The sequence below is a fragment of the Pongo pygmaeus genome, chromosome 1, assembly GCF_028885625.2.
Source record: "Pongo pygmaeus isolate AG05252 chromosome 1, NHGRI_mPonPyg2-v2.0_pri, whole genome shotgun sequence".
Lineage (NCBI taxonomy): Eukaryota > Metazoa > Chordata > Mammalia > Primates > Hominidae > Pongo > Pongo pygmaeus.
The window spans coordinates 93,311,715-93,326,752 of record NC_072373.2 but is presented as its reverse complement, the minus strand read 5'-3'; the positions used below and the strand labels follow the sequence as shown (position 1 = coordinate 93,326,752).

Genomic DNA, 15,038 nt, shown 5'->3' with positions numbered 1-15,038 from the left:
AGCCTTTCTCCTTCCCTCGCTCCCGCGGGGCGGGGCCGCAGGCTCCTCCTTCTCGCTGCGCTGCCCGCCGCCCGCCGGCCTTTCCCCTCACGCCGCGGCGGCCGGGGGCGGGGGCGGGAAGCTGACCGCCTTTCCCTGCCTCGGTTCCCGCGGCCGCGACGCCTGCCGACCGGTCCGCTCCTGTCCCGGCCTCCCTGCGCGCCCGGCCCCCCACAACCCTTTGCCGTCGCTCCTTGGCCGGTCCCCTCTGCGGCCCCTCAGTCGCCGGCCCTGCCCCTCGGCGCGGCCTAGCGGGTCCCCGTCTCAGCCGCGGCCCGGCCCGCGGGCGACCCCGGCCCTGACCCCGCCAGGCACCGCGCGCCGTCCCAGCCGCCGCCGCCACCCCTGCCGCGTTTTCGCCGCTTTTCTTCGGCTGCTTTTCCCCCTCTTATTGACTTCTGCTCGGGAGCCGACCTTTGTTTCCTACCCCCTGCCCGCCCAGCCACCGTGCCCGCGCCCCGTGCCCCTGCCCACGGGTGCAGGTTTACCTCTTTGCGTCCACCGGCATTACCCCGGCGCCCGCAGCTACGGCTCACCGTCTCTCCACCTCTCTTCTGATCTTATTTTTCAAACATTTGTTGCGGCCTCCTTCGTGGTGTCAGTTCTGTTAACTGTTTCCTCCCGTTTCTGTGGTCCTTCCCACTTCTAATACCACCGACTTAGGGGGAAGACCCTTCGCTGTTTCCCCTCGGCTTGGCTTGGGCATCTTAATACCAGGCTGTGTAAAGTGTCTTTGAACTCTATGGAAGAGCCTTTCCAGAGCAATTCTATTTTCATAACCCCCTCTCATAGAATCACAGTTTCTAAATCTTTACAAGTAACATGACATTAGTCAGAATGTCCCGAGCGTTATGATTAAAAATCATTAAGGCCGAGGCGGGGCCTGAGGTCAGGAGTTCGAGACCATCCTGGGCCAACATGGTGAAACCCCGTCTCTACTAAAAATACAAAACTAGCCGTATGTGGTGGCGCGTGCCTGTAATCCCAGCTACTCGGTAGGCTGGGGCACGAGAATCGCTTGAACCCGGGAGGCGGAGCTTGCAGTAAGCCGAGATTGCGCCACTGCACTCCAGTCTGGGCAACAGAGCGAGACTCCGTCTCAAAAAACTAATAATAATAAAAAATTTAAAAAAAATTATTAAAATAAAAAGGAAACTCTCACTAGGATTGGGGAGTGGACTTTGCCTTCTTGCCTAGGTAAATGCCATTGTAAAATACTCTGCAGGCAGTGGGGTGTTTGCATAAGTTCTCTTCCTTTCACACTACCTGGATTGTTCTGGGAGGGGGTGGATATGTATATGTAAATTATCTGTACACATTCGTGAGCTCTGGAGTAACCTCACCAGTGTTAGAAGTGGTAGATATGCAAATTGCAAGAGGAAAAAGAAACGAATAAGCATCAATTGAAGACCTACTATGAACCAGGAACTTTCCCTCTAATGTATATCAGGTCTAGATTGGCAAATAAAAGAACCTGCTTCCTTCACCCTGTCTTCACCAACCCCTAGGCCAGAACTCCCGAAAACAGGTGATCTGCCCAGCGTTTGAAGCACAGTCTAGATTGTTGCTGACTTAATTATGTCTTTCTTTCCCATACTATCCGCAAAAATGTTGCTCTCAAATGTGGACACTGCTCTGTGGTGACAGACCACTGGTTGCCAAACATTTTAAAATAATGTTTTCTTGGCCAGGCGCGGTGGCTCACGCCTGTAATCCCAGCACTTTGGGAGACCGAGGCGAGTGGATCACCTCAAGTCAGAAGTTCGAGACCAGCCTGGCCAACATGGTGAAACCCCGTCTCTACTAAATATACAAAAGATTAGCTGGGTATGGTGGGGAGCGCCTGTAATCCCAGCTACTCTGGAGGTTGAGGCAGGAGAATCGCTTGAAGGGAGGCAGAGGTTGCAATGAGCCGAGATTGCGCCACAGCACGCCAGCCTGGGTGACGAGCAAAACTCCGTCTCAAAATAATAATAATAATGATAATGTTTTCTTAATATATGTAATATTTTTAAAGCAAGTATTTACGTATATTTTATTACATATCTTATACAACATTGCCTAGTGTAGAAATATTAAAAGGTTGAAATTTAAAAATGAACATTTTTTAAGTCATGCTTTTTGGTGAAAGTTAATTGCTGTCATAACTGGAAAAGATGCTTGCCAAAGATAGGTAGATTCAAACAGAATAAGTATGCCCTTGATTGCATTTATTAAATCATGATACTTATTTTCCAATCCCGTTCATCAACAATGCAAAGGCTTCTAATTGAAATTCAACGAGTAAATTTATATCTTAAGTCAATACTTCTTGAATTATTGGAAGGTGTTACATTTTTATATTCTTAACAAATGGGTTCCAGCCATTAAGAAATTTCATTTAACTTTAAAAAATAGGTTTTCAAATTCTGTTTCCTAATTTTTCAAAGAGTGCAAAGGTTTTGACAGGTGAAACCATTGTTTTTGGTAATTAAAAAAATCACAATGTTGGAACCATTTCCAGTCATCCATCTTCAAAATACTTTTTCCTAAAGTATATGTTTCTTTAGAAAAGCAGTGACTTCCTTGCTCATAGATAGACTGTCATCTTAACCTTGAAGGGACAGCTTGAAGGGACAGATTAAGCGGCGTTTTTGTTGTTGTTTGTTTTTGTTTTTGCAAGTAAGTGCTAGGTAGCATACTCTTGACAGCCATTTCTCATCATAGAACACTGAAATAAAAATGTGCATCTCCTCCATGTTCAGTATTTCATTTTAGGCTTTCCCCAGGAGATTGTCAATCTGCACAGCAAAGATTTTCATGGTCATTCTCTGTCATTACAAAGAATTGTAAAGTTTGTAGCAGTTAACAGGCTTGTTTTTGCCTGGTGGATGGCATACATTATGAAGAAAATGAATGTCAATGGTGATGTTACCTCTGGTTCTTGGAACCTCCTCATATACTGTGTGTGACAGATGACTTCTGACATAGTGACTGAGTGAGAATGCCAGGTCATTAGTATTAGTAAAACCTAATTATTTTTGCTATAATTAAATACTATTAGGAATGCTTTTTTTTTTTTTGAGACGGAGTCTCGCTCTGTTGCCGAGACTGTAGTGCAGTGGCACAATCTCAGCTCACTGCAAGCTCCACCTCCCGGGTTCACACCGTTCTCCTGCCTCAGCCTCCCAAGTAGCTGGGACTACAGGCGCCCGCCACCACGCCCGGCTAATTTTTTGTATTTTTAGTAGAGATGGAGTTTCACTGTTTTAGCCATGATGGTCTCGATCTCCTGACCTCGTGATCCACCCGCCTCAGCCATGAGTGCATTCTTAAACATTTTCCTCATGCATCTCCTTGAACACTCCACTTTGAAGATTATGAGGGTGGCTTAATAAGACAGAGTTCCCTGAAGTTAGTTGGCCATTTAAGTAAACTGCAAGTCTCAGGTTAAAAAACAAAATAGATTAGATTGTGTCCTAGACAGACTGGGTTGTAGGCATCTGGAGGCAGCTGGTGATCAATGGAAAGAGCACTAGACTAGGAGTCCAGAGAACTAGATAACTTTGTGAACTGCCATCTGCAGTTTGTAAGGATTTAATATGAACAAGCCTGGGCTCTGTAAGCTATAGAGTGCTGGGCAGGAAAATCAGGATAAATCTTAGGGAGCAATACCTTAAAACAACCTTGTCCAGCCTGGGGCCCGCAGGCCACATGTGGCCGAGGACAACTTTGAATGCAGCCCAACACAAATTCATAAACTTTTTTAAAACATTACGAGATTTTTTTAAAGCTCATTAGCTATTGTTAGTGTTAGTGTATTTTACACGTGACCCAAGACAATTCTTCTTCCAGTGTGGCCCAGGGAAGCCAAAAGATTAGACACCTCTGCCTTAAATGAATGTAGTCCTTTGAACTTTTTTTCCACAGAACTCTATCAATAGATGAATCCTTTTCTCTGCCCAACATCCTGGGGAATAGGTAGGGCACTAGTTGTTATGTCTATTTACATTAAAGTTAAGGAAACTATGGCACAGAGAAGTTTTAGGTGATTTGCATGAAATCCCATTAATTGATAGATTGAGGCTAGAATTCATACCTGATTATCTTTAAGTAGTGAGAAGCAAAGAAAAAGGTGAGTAGGTGGGTATGGTCAGCTTTTATTTGTGGGAGAGATTCTAGAAACTCAATGCTTGATTGAATAGCTGACAGAGAGCAGTGGTGAAAAACCTTGAATGGTTCACGATGTGAATTCTAGAGAAGCAACTTCTCATCCATGAGCAGTCATCACCATCCCAGACTGGTTTTTTTTTTTAAAGAGATGAACTCCGGGTTGCTGTCATTCTCCTTCTGAGGTGCTGTTAAGGGACAGACCTGGCAAAATAAAATCACCACTGGAGACGTAGTGCCATTGTTTCATTGACGATCTTTCATTCCTCTTAAACCTTTATCAATTGGGAAGATGATGTGAGAGGCTTAATTAAGATATTGCTTACTCCTAAGGGTGAGAAAATTCTGTGGTTTTTTCATTAGCTGATTTTGATTTCTCTAGAATACTTCTGGGTAGCCAGAACAACCAGTCCTAAAATCTCTGTTACAGATGTCATTTCATTGTCACTCAGAATATTATGTTCATTTAACCTGTTGAATTCCCAATAAAATTTTAATATCAGGTATCCTCAAAAAGCTCTGCACCTCTCCCATCTTTCTGAGAAGGTTCTGCCAAATTCATCATTCTTTGGCTTTATCACTTTCCCCCCAGGGCCTGGCATGGTGCCTGTGACAAGGAGGCAGCACAGGTAATAAAAGGAAAGCCAACCACAGACCCTGGAGCCAGACTGCCTGGGTTCCAGCTATGTGACTCTGGGCAAGTTATAATCATACCCAAAACATATATAGTGCTTGCTATGTAAATACTGTTCCAAGCAAACTACAAGAATTAACTACTCGATTTTCTCAGCAACCTCTTGAAGTAGGTACTTTTATAATATCAACCTTGTTTTCAGATGGGGAAGCAGAGGCCCGGAGAGGGAGAATAACTTGCCCAGAGTCACATAGCTGGAACCCAGGCAGTCTGGCTCCAGGGTCTGTGGCTGGCTTTCCTTTTATTACCTGTGCTGCCTCCTTGTCACAGGCACCATGCCAGGCCCTGGGGGGAAAGTGATAAAGCCAAAGAATGATGAATTTGGCAGAACCTTCTCAGAAAGATGGGAGAGGTGCAGAGCTTTTTGAGGAGAAACTGGGGAGGGTGGAGCTAGAAGCAGAGTCCATTGGTTTAACTCCTCAACCCCCCAGAGAGTTCTTTTTCCCATGGGGCAGTGGACCAGCAATTTTTCTCTTAGTTCTTTGTCTTCCCTCTCAATGTCCCTTGAGTTTTTTCCCCCAGAGATTTGGCCCTCATCTCTCTTGAGGATCTCAGGGAATTTATTGGAGAAGGAGCTTCTCACCTTTACTCGAAGTGAGAGGTCTGCATTGTTTGCAGGGTCACCTTCCAGGTGTGCCCTTCAGCCTCCCCAGCTTACTACCTTCCTGTCTGTGGTTACCTTAGAAACCAGGCTCTCCCATCACACTCCAAGTAGCTGAGACAAATTGAATAACAGAGAAGGTGCCAAGATAAATTGTAAAGAAAAAAATGTGTGAATGAGAACCAATTTTAGACCGAAGGCTAATATTTTGGGAAGTTGGATGTGTTGTGTGTGTGTGTGTGTGTGTGTGTGTGTGTGTGTTTTCTTCCAGATAAGACAAAGTTCCTAGGATCAAATGTGAGAAACAAAAAAGGTGAGATGCCAAGGGGAAGATAATAAAAAACTGCCCAAATCCTGCTTTTAAAACTGAAAACTATTGTGAGGTCAAGACAGGAGGATTGCTTGAGTTCCGGAGTTTGAGACCAGCCTGGGCTATATAGCAAGACCTCATCTCAACTAAAAATCAAAAAGATTAGCTGGGCGTGGTGGTGCATACCTGTAGTTCCAGCTACTCTAGAGGCTGAGGCCAGGAGGATCGCTTGAGCTCAGGGGATCAAGACTGCAGTGGGCTGTGATCATGGCACTGCACTCCTACCTGAGCGACACAGTGAGACCCTGTCTCAAAAACAAAACGAACAAACAAAACTGAAAAATATCCTTTTAAAAATTAAAAGAAATTTATTGACATGCAATAAATTATACATATTTAGAATGTATAGTTTGATAAGTTTTGACACACACACATGAAACTGTCAGCACAATCAAGATAATGAACATTATGCTGAAGAGTTTTACTGTTGCTTCTTTCTGATTATTTCTTCCCAACCCTTCCCACTGGACACCCTTCCCTATTCTGGTCCCCAGGCAATCACAGATATAGTTGTTGTTTCTATAGATTAGCTTCCATCTTCTAGAATTTTATATAAATTAAATCGTATAGTGTGTATCTTTTTTAATGACTTGTACTCAGCATAATTATTTTCAGATTCATCTGTGTTGTTGCTTTTATTTATTGCTGAATGGCATTTTTCACATTTCAATTTCTGATTACTTACTACTGGTACATAGAAACACAGTTATTTTTGTATATTGATCTTGTATCTTGCAATCTTGTAAACCTATTTATTAGTTCTAGTGGATATTTTGTAAATTCCATCAAATTTTCTGAGTAGATGGTTATGTTATCTGAGAATAATAACAGTTTTATTCCTTTCTTTCTAATCTGCACTCACTTTATTTCTTTTTTTTGTCTTATTGCACTAGCTAGAACATCTAATGCAATGTTAATAGAACTACTAAGATAAGACATCCCTGCCTTGTTTCTCATCTTAGGGGGAAAGCAATTGTTTTTTCACAATTAAATATGATATTATCTGTAGGTTTTTCTTAGATTCTTTATATCAGGTTGTGGAAGTTTTCTCTTGTTCCTAGTGTGCTGGGAGCTTTCAAAGAATAGTTGTGTTTTAATGTACAACATGAGGACTACATAGGAAATTTTGTTAAATAAGTAGATTTTAGCTACTCTTGTCATACAAAAAAAGTATGTGAGATGATTAATATGGTAACTTCTTTCACTATAGTAATCATTTTACTCTCAATATGTATCCCATAACATCATGTTATAAAACTCAAATATACACAACAACATTTGTTTTTTCTAAAAAAAGAATAGGTGTATTTTATCAAATTCTTTGTTCTGCATTAGTTGACACGATTATATGGTTTTTCTTCTTTAGCCGGTTGATATGGTGAATTTTCAGTGTTGAACCAGGCTGAATTTCTGGGATAAATTCTACCTGGTCATAATGTATTAATCTTATTATACATTGTTGGATTTGATTTGCTAAAAATTTGGTAAGGATTTTGCATATGTGCTCATGATACTCATGATAGATACTAGTCTGTAGCCCAGGCTGGAGTGCAGGGGTGTGATCTCAGTTCACCACAACCTCCACCTCCTGGGTTCAAGCAATTCTCCTGCCCCAGCCTCTCAAGTAGCTGGGATTACAGGCGCGTGCAACCATGCCTGGCTAATTTTTGTGTTTTTAGTAAAGATGGGGTTTCACCATATTGGCTAGTCTGGTCTCGAACTCCTGACCTCAGGTGATCCACCAACCTCGACCTCCCAAAGTGTTGGAATTACAGGCGTGAGCCACCACACCCAGCCGCTTTTCTTTTCTTATAATGTTTTTGTCTAGTTTCAGAATAATGCTGGCCTCATAGAATGAGTTGGGAAGAATTATCTCTTCTTCAATGTTCTAGAAGACTTTGTGTGGAATTGGCATTATTACTTCTTTAAATGTTTCGTAGAATACCCCAGTGAAACCATTTGGATCTGGAGTTTCCTTTGCATAGGAAAGTTTTAACTAAAATTTCGATCTTCTTAATAGATATAAGAATATAATAGATATAAGAAATAAGTCTGTTTGTGTTATCTATTTTGTCTTGAGAGAGCTTTGATAGATTCAGTCTTGCAAAGAATTTGTCCATTTCATCTAAGTTGTTGAATATCTCAGTATACAGCTGTTTATAATATTCCTTTACTATGTTGTTAATATGTATAAAATCTGATCTCTTCCTTTATTCCTGATATTTGTAATTTTTTCCCTAGTCTGACTACAGGTTTATAAATTGTATTGATCTTCTCAAGTAACTTTTGGTTTCATTGATTTTTTTCCTAATTTTCTCTGTTTCATTAATTTCTGCACTGGTCTTTATTTTTTCCCTTCTTCTGCTTACTTTGGGTTTCATTTTGCTTTTTTTCCCCTAGTTTCTTAAGGTTAAAGCTGAGGTTATTGATTTGAGTTTTTTTCTAATATAGACACTTTTACATTAAAACTGTCTCTCTAAGTACTGTCTTACCTACATCCCACAAGTTTTGCTATGTTCTGTGTTCATTTTCATTCAGTTTAAACTCATGGGCCAGGTGCAGTGGCTTACATCTGTAATCCTAGCACTTTGGGAGGCCAAGGCAGGAGGATTGCTTGAGGCTAGGAGAAGAACAACCTGGCCAACATAACAAGACTGTCTCTATTTTAAGAAAAGAAAAAAGAAAGAAAGATAAAAAAGACCTCATGGATTATTTAGAAGTGAATTACTTAGTTTTTAAACATTTGGGGACTTTTCCAGGTATTTTTCTGTTATTAATTGCTAAGTTAATTATATTGTGGTTAGAGAACATACTTTGTATGACTTGAATCCTTTTAAATTTATTGAGACTTGTTTTATGGCACCGAATCTGGTCTATCTTGGTAAATATTCCATGCATTCTTCTACTGTTGGGTGGAGTGCTCTAATAAATGTCAGGACAGTTTGGTTAGTAGTGGTGTTCAAGCCTTTATGGCCTTACTGATTTTTCTCTCTGTTTGATGAATTAGAGGGTGAGAGAGAGAGAGAGAGACAGAGACAGAGAGAGAGAGACAGAGAGAGAAAGAGAGAGAATGAGCTATTTAACTATAATTATGGATTTGTCTATTCTTCTTTCAGTTCTATCCATTTTTGTTGCATGTATTTTGAAGCTATGTTAATAGGTGCCTACATGGTTAGGATTATTACATCTTCTTCATGAATTGACTCCTATATCATTATGAAATGACTCTCCTTAGCCCTGATAATATTCTTTGCTCTGAAATGTACTCTCTGATATTAATAAAGCCACTCCAACTTTATTTATCTATTTATTTATTTATTTATTTATTTTTGGGATGGAGTCTCGCTCTGTCGCCCAGGCTGGAGTACAGTGGTGTGATACCGGCTCACTGCAACCTCTGCCTCCCGGGTTCAAGCAATTCTCCTGCCTCAGCCTCCTGAGTAGCTGGGATTACAGGCATGTGTCACCACACCTGGCTAATTTTTGTATTTTTAGTAGAGACCGGGTTCCACCATGTTGGCCAGGCTGGTGTCAAACTCCTGACTTCAGGTGATCCGCCTGCCTCGCCTCCCAAAGTGCTGGGGTTACAGATACGAGCAACCACTCCTGGCCATTTATTTTTTTGAGACGGAGTCTCCCTCTGTTGCCCAGGCTGGAATGCAGTGGCATGATCTTGGCTCCCTGCAACTGCTGCCTCCTAGGTTCAAGCAATTCTCCTGCCTCAGCCTCTCAACTAACTGGGATTACAGGCATGCACCACCACACCTGGCTAATATTTGTATTTTTTAGTAGAGATGGGGTTTCACCATGTTGCCCAGGCTGGTCTCAAACTCCTGACCTCAAGTGATCTGCCTACCTCAGCCTCCCAAAGTGCTGGGATTACAGGCGTGAGCCACCACATCCGGCCCCACTCCAACTTTCTTAAAATTAGAGTTAGCATAGTATATCTTTTTCCACTCTTACTTGTAACTAATTTGTGTCTTTACATTTAAAGTGGGTTTATTTATTTCTTTTTTCTCTTCTGATGCAAGGGAACTATTGATAAAGTGGACGATATGGTTTGGCTCTGTGTCGCCACCCAAACCCAAATCTCATCTTGAATTGTAATCCCCACATGTCGGGTGAGGGGCCTGGTGACAGGTGACTGAATCTTGGGGGATGATTTCCCCCTTGCTGTTCTCATGATAGTGAGTGAGTTCTCATGAGATCTGATGGTTTAAAAGTGTGTGGCAGTTCCTGCCTCGCTGTCTCTCTCTCTTCTGCTCCACCATGGTTAGACATGCTTGCTTCCCCTTTGCCTTCTGCCATGACTGTAAGTTTCCTAAGGCCTCCTAGTCATGCTTTTTGTTAAGCCTGAGGAACTGCGACTCAATTAAACTTTTCTTTATAAATGACCTAGTCTCAGGTGGTTCTTTATAGCAGTGTGAAAATGGACTAATATAGTGGGTTTTTAGTAGGCAGCACATAGTTATGTCTTGCTTTCCCCATGCCCCCAGTCTGACAATCTCTGCCTTCTAATTGAGTTGTTTAGTATATTTACAATCAATGTGATTATTGTTTTGGTTTCGGTTTCAATCTACCATTTTGCTATTATATTTCTCTTTGTCCATCTGTTCTTTCTTCCGTTTTTTCTTCCTTCTTTTGGATTGAGTGTATTTTACTGTAGTAAAATATATGTTATATGTGTTATATATATATAAAACATATATTTATATATATAACATATATGTGTATCTATATATAAAACAGATTTATAATTTTAACCATTTTTAAATGTGCAATTCAGTGGCATTAAGCATATTCACAATATTGTGTAATCATTATGCTATCTTTTTCCAGAACTTTTTTCATTTTCCCAAACAGAAAGTCTGTACTCATTAAGCAATAATTCCCCATTTCCCCTTTCTTGTAGCCCCCGGTACCTCTAATCTACTTTCTGTTGCTATGAATTGCCAATTCTAAACATCTCATATAAGTGGAATCATATAATATTTGTCCTTTTGTATCTGGCTTATTTCACTTAGCATAATATTTTCCTGACCTCAGGTGGATAAAATAAGTTTTATCCATGTTGTAGCATACATCAGAATTTCATTACTTTGTATAACTGAATAGTATTTCACCGTGTGTATATTAATTATTCCACATTTTGTTTATCCATTCATCTGTTGATGGGCACTTGGGTTGTTTCCACATTTTGGCTATTGTGCAAGTACATGGTTGTCTCTTTTTTCAATTTTCTTGGATGCATACCTAGGAAGAGAATTGCTGGATTATGTGGTGGATTATATGGTAGTTCTATGTTTAACTTTTTTTTTTTTTTGAGACAGGGTCTCACTTTGTCACCCAGGCTGGAGTGCAGTGACATTACCTAGGCTACTGCAGCCTTGACCTGGGCTGAAGCAATCCTCCCACATCAGCCTCCCAAGTAGCTGGGACTACAGGTGTGTGCCACCATGTTCGGCTAATTTTTAAATTTTTTGTAGAGATGGGGTCTCACTATGTTGCCCAGGCTGGTCTCGAATTCCTAGGCTCAAGTGACCTTCTCACCTCAGCTTCCCAATGTGCTGGGATTACAAGTGGGAGCCACCGTGCCCAGTTATGTTTAACTTTTTGAGACGCTACCAAACTGCTTTCCACAGTGGCTGCACCATTGTACAGTCCCATTATCCACACACAAAGGTGCAAATTTTTCCACATCCTTGCCAAGGACACTTGTTTTCCCTTGTTTTGAGTGTGAAGTGGTATCTCATTGTGGTTTTGATTTGCATTTCCCTTATGACAAATGATGTTGAATATCTTTTCATGTGCTCACTGGCCATTTGTATATCTTCTCTGGAGAAACTTTGCCCATTTTCGAATTGGATTGTTTTGTTGTCGACGAGTTGTTCTTTATTTATTCCGGATATAATTCCATCAGATATATGATTTTCAAATGTTGCCTCCCATTCTGTGTGTTGGCTTTTCACTTGTGAGTGTCATTTGATGCATTGAGGTGTTTAATTTTGATTAAGCTCAATTTATCTATTTTTTCTTTCATTGCCTGTGCTTTTATTATCATATGTAAGAAACCATTGCCAAATCCAAAGTCATGAAGATATTCCTGTCTGTTTTCTTCTATAAGTTTTATAGTTTTGCCTCTTAAACTTAGTTTTTTGATTCATTTTATCTAATTTTTATATATGGTGTAAGGTAAGGGTTTTATCATGAAAAGTTGTGAGATTTTGTCTAACTTCTTTCTTTTGCATGTGAATATCTATTTTTCCCAGCCCCATTTGTTTAAAAGATTGCCTTTCCTCAGTGAATGGTCTTGACATGCTTGTCAAACATCAATTGAGCATATATATGAGGGTTTATTTCTTGGGTCTCTATTCTATTCTATTGGTCTATATGTCTATATGCCAGTACTACTGTTGCTTTGTAGTAAGTTTTGAAATTGAGAAGTTTGAGTCATCTTGTTCTTTTTTGAGATTGTTTTGGCTATTTGGGATCCCTTGAAATTCCAAATAATTTTATGATAAGTTTTTCTATGTCCACCAAAAACCCTGAAACAAACAAACTCCCTTGAGATTTTGGTAGGGACTGCATTGATTCTGTAGATTGCTTTGGATAGTATTGGCACCTTAACAATATTGTCTTCTAACCCATAGACATGGGATGTCGTTCCATTTGTCTAGGTCATCCTTAATTTCCCTAAGCAATGTTTTGTAGTTTTTAGTGTATAAGTCTTTTACCTCCTAGATTAAATTCACTCCTAAGTATTTTATTCTTTCTGATTCTCTGAAAAATAGAATAGTTTTCTTAATTTTATTTTGAAATTCTTCACTACTAGTGTGTATAAACACAACTGATTTTTGTGTGTTTATGTCCTGTAACTTTGCTGAATTTTTTTTTCCAGAAAGGTATGAAGTTTATTAACATCTTAAAAAAAAAAAAAAAAAAAAAAAAAAAAAAAGATGGGCCGGGTACGGTGGCTTGCACCTGTGATCCCAGCACTTTGGGAGGCCAAGGCGGGTGGATCATTTGAGGTCAGGAGTTTGAGACCAGCCTGGCCAACATGGTGAAACCCCATCTCTACTAAAAATACAAAAAAATTAGCCAGGTGTGGTGTTGCACACCTGTAGTCCCAGCTACTCGGGAGGCTGAGGCAGGAGAATCACTTGAACCCGGGAGGCCAGAGGTTGCAGTGAACCAAGATTGCGTGCCACTGCACTCCAGCCTGGGCAACAAGCAAAACTCCATCTCAAAAAAAAAAAAAAAAAAAGATGGAACAGAACACAGCTACTGAATATGATATAGTTCCTTATTTACAAGTTTTACTATGGGAGGGACATTTTAATCAGCATTTCAAATAATCAAAGGAGTAAAATTTTTTTCTAGAAATATCAGTATTTCACTCTCCAGGTAGAAGATTAATGAAAACATTAAGTGACTGCACCAGTTAGAAGAAGATAAAGTAATACCTTAAAAAAATATAAGAAAAGGAAGGGTACTTGCTACTTAAACATGAATTTTCACAAAATTATCCTTGTGACTAATTCAGACAGTCTATTTGCTTAGAAAAGCTGGCAAAAAAAAAAAGCACATTACATGAATATGCCTTAAGTACGTGCTTTCAAGCTGATTTAAAAAGAAAAGTTGAATTATGGTTTCTAGAGCTTGAGGAATCCATCTTCACTGTAGGTAGCAATCAGGTTCTGATGAGCGTGACGTGCAATACCAATCACATCCTTCTCTTGCACTGTCAAAGTTCTCTCCAGTTTGCCAGTGACTATACTGAAACAGTAGAGCACAAAGTCCTCCCCTACACAGTAGATCCATTCACCACGGGGAGAGAGGGCACAGCAAACAAAGTCCCTACCTTCTCTTTTACCAGAACTGAAGTTTCTGACAATCTGCCCCTGCATGTTCATGATGACCACCGTGTTTGATCTGTTGCACACCACAAAGTGTTCAGGATTTTTAGGAAGTGGAATCACACTGTTGACGGTAATATCTGTCCCCGCAGTGCTGCCCAGGGATTTAAAGGTATTTGAACATTCTGTGGTCTTCATATTCCAGATCTTTACAGTGCCATCAGTGGATGCACTAATAATATAATGTCCATCTTGTGTAAATGTTGCTTTGTTAACAAAGGAGGAATGGCCACCAAATTCCTTCAGGGTTTTCCCAGATTTTAAACCGTGAATTCTAATTGTCTGGTCAAAAGAAGCACTAAGGATCTGACTGCTATCCTTAGAAAAGCTTAGACAGGTGATACCCTTACTGTGTGCCCTCTCATATCTTCTTAAACATTGTCTACCCTGAATCTTCCATACCTTGATTTTTCCATCTTGGGCACCAGTTGCTAACATTTCTGTATCTCTGCTGAAACACATGCAGAGGACAGCATCATCCATCATCATAAAGTTATCCTGGGCCTGATACTAAAGATCCTTTCTTATTTTTCCAGTAGTAAAGTTCCATACTTCAATGAATCCATCAACAGACCCAGTGACCAAATACTGACCATCTGGAGAAAATTGAGCACACTCCACATGTGATTTCTGACCAAACTTAATATGCCTGCTCAGTTGTGTAGGAAACTTTTCTTCTTCCACATCTTTGACAGCTGCTTTGCCTCGAAACAAATCTATGGTCATACCAGGAGGAAGCAATCCCTGATGCTGCTGCCACTTCAGTGCCTGTCCCAGCAATGCCATGAGACAAGATGGAGGCACCACACTGACTTCACCAGCTAAGGCCTGGGCAATTGCTGCTCTTCTCTTTTCTTTGCTACTTCCATCTGGGTATGCCTCACGAGGATCAAAGTAAGACCTGGCCAAAAGGTTCTGCAGATGAATATATCACCCTGGCTGTGTTTGTTTTGACATGATCATGGGATTAGTCTGTCTCAATGGTGACCTGGCAGCACCCAATTCACGGAGCTCTATCAATTCCAGAACAACCTGTTCATAGAGGTCAATGAGGGTTTTGTCTGGCAATTTCAGAGACTGCATAGCCTGCAACACAGTATCCCAATGGCCACTGTTAATGTCAGCCACAAAACTCTTAATGCTGTCCATAGTATTGAGAGACACAGTAGTCTCCTCCTGCAAGGTGGCTAATGCCCGATGTAAACTGTTCTCCTTCAAGTACTGCATAATAAGGCGGATCACATCCAAAGATTCGATTTTGATCAACAT

At 40.7% G+C, this 15,038-nt stretch overlaps 1 pseudogene; it reads right to left on the bottom strand.

Annotated features, from left to right (window-relative positions):
- Positions 1-13,496: 13,496 nt before the first annotated feature.
- On the bottom strand, positions 13,497-15,038 carry LOC129042024 (WD40 repeat-containing protein SMU1-like; annotated as a pseudogene).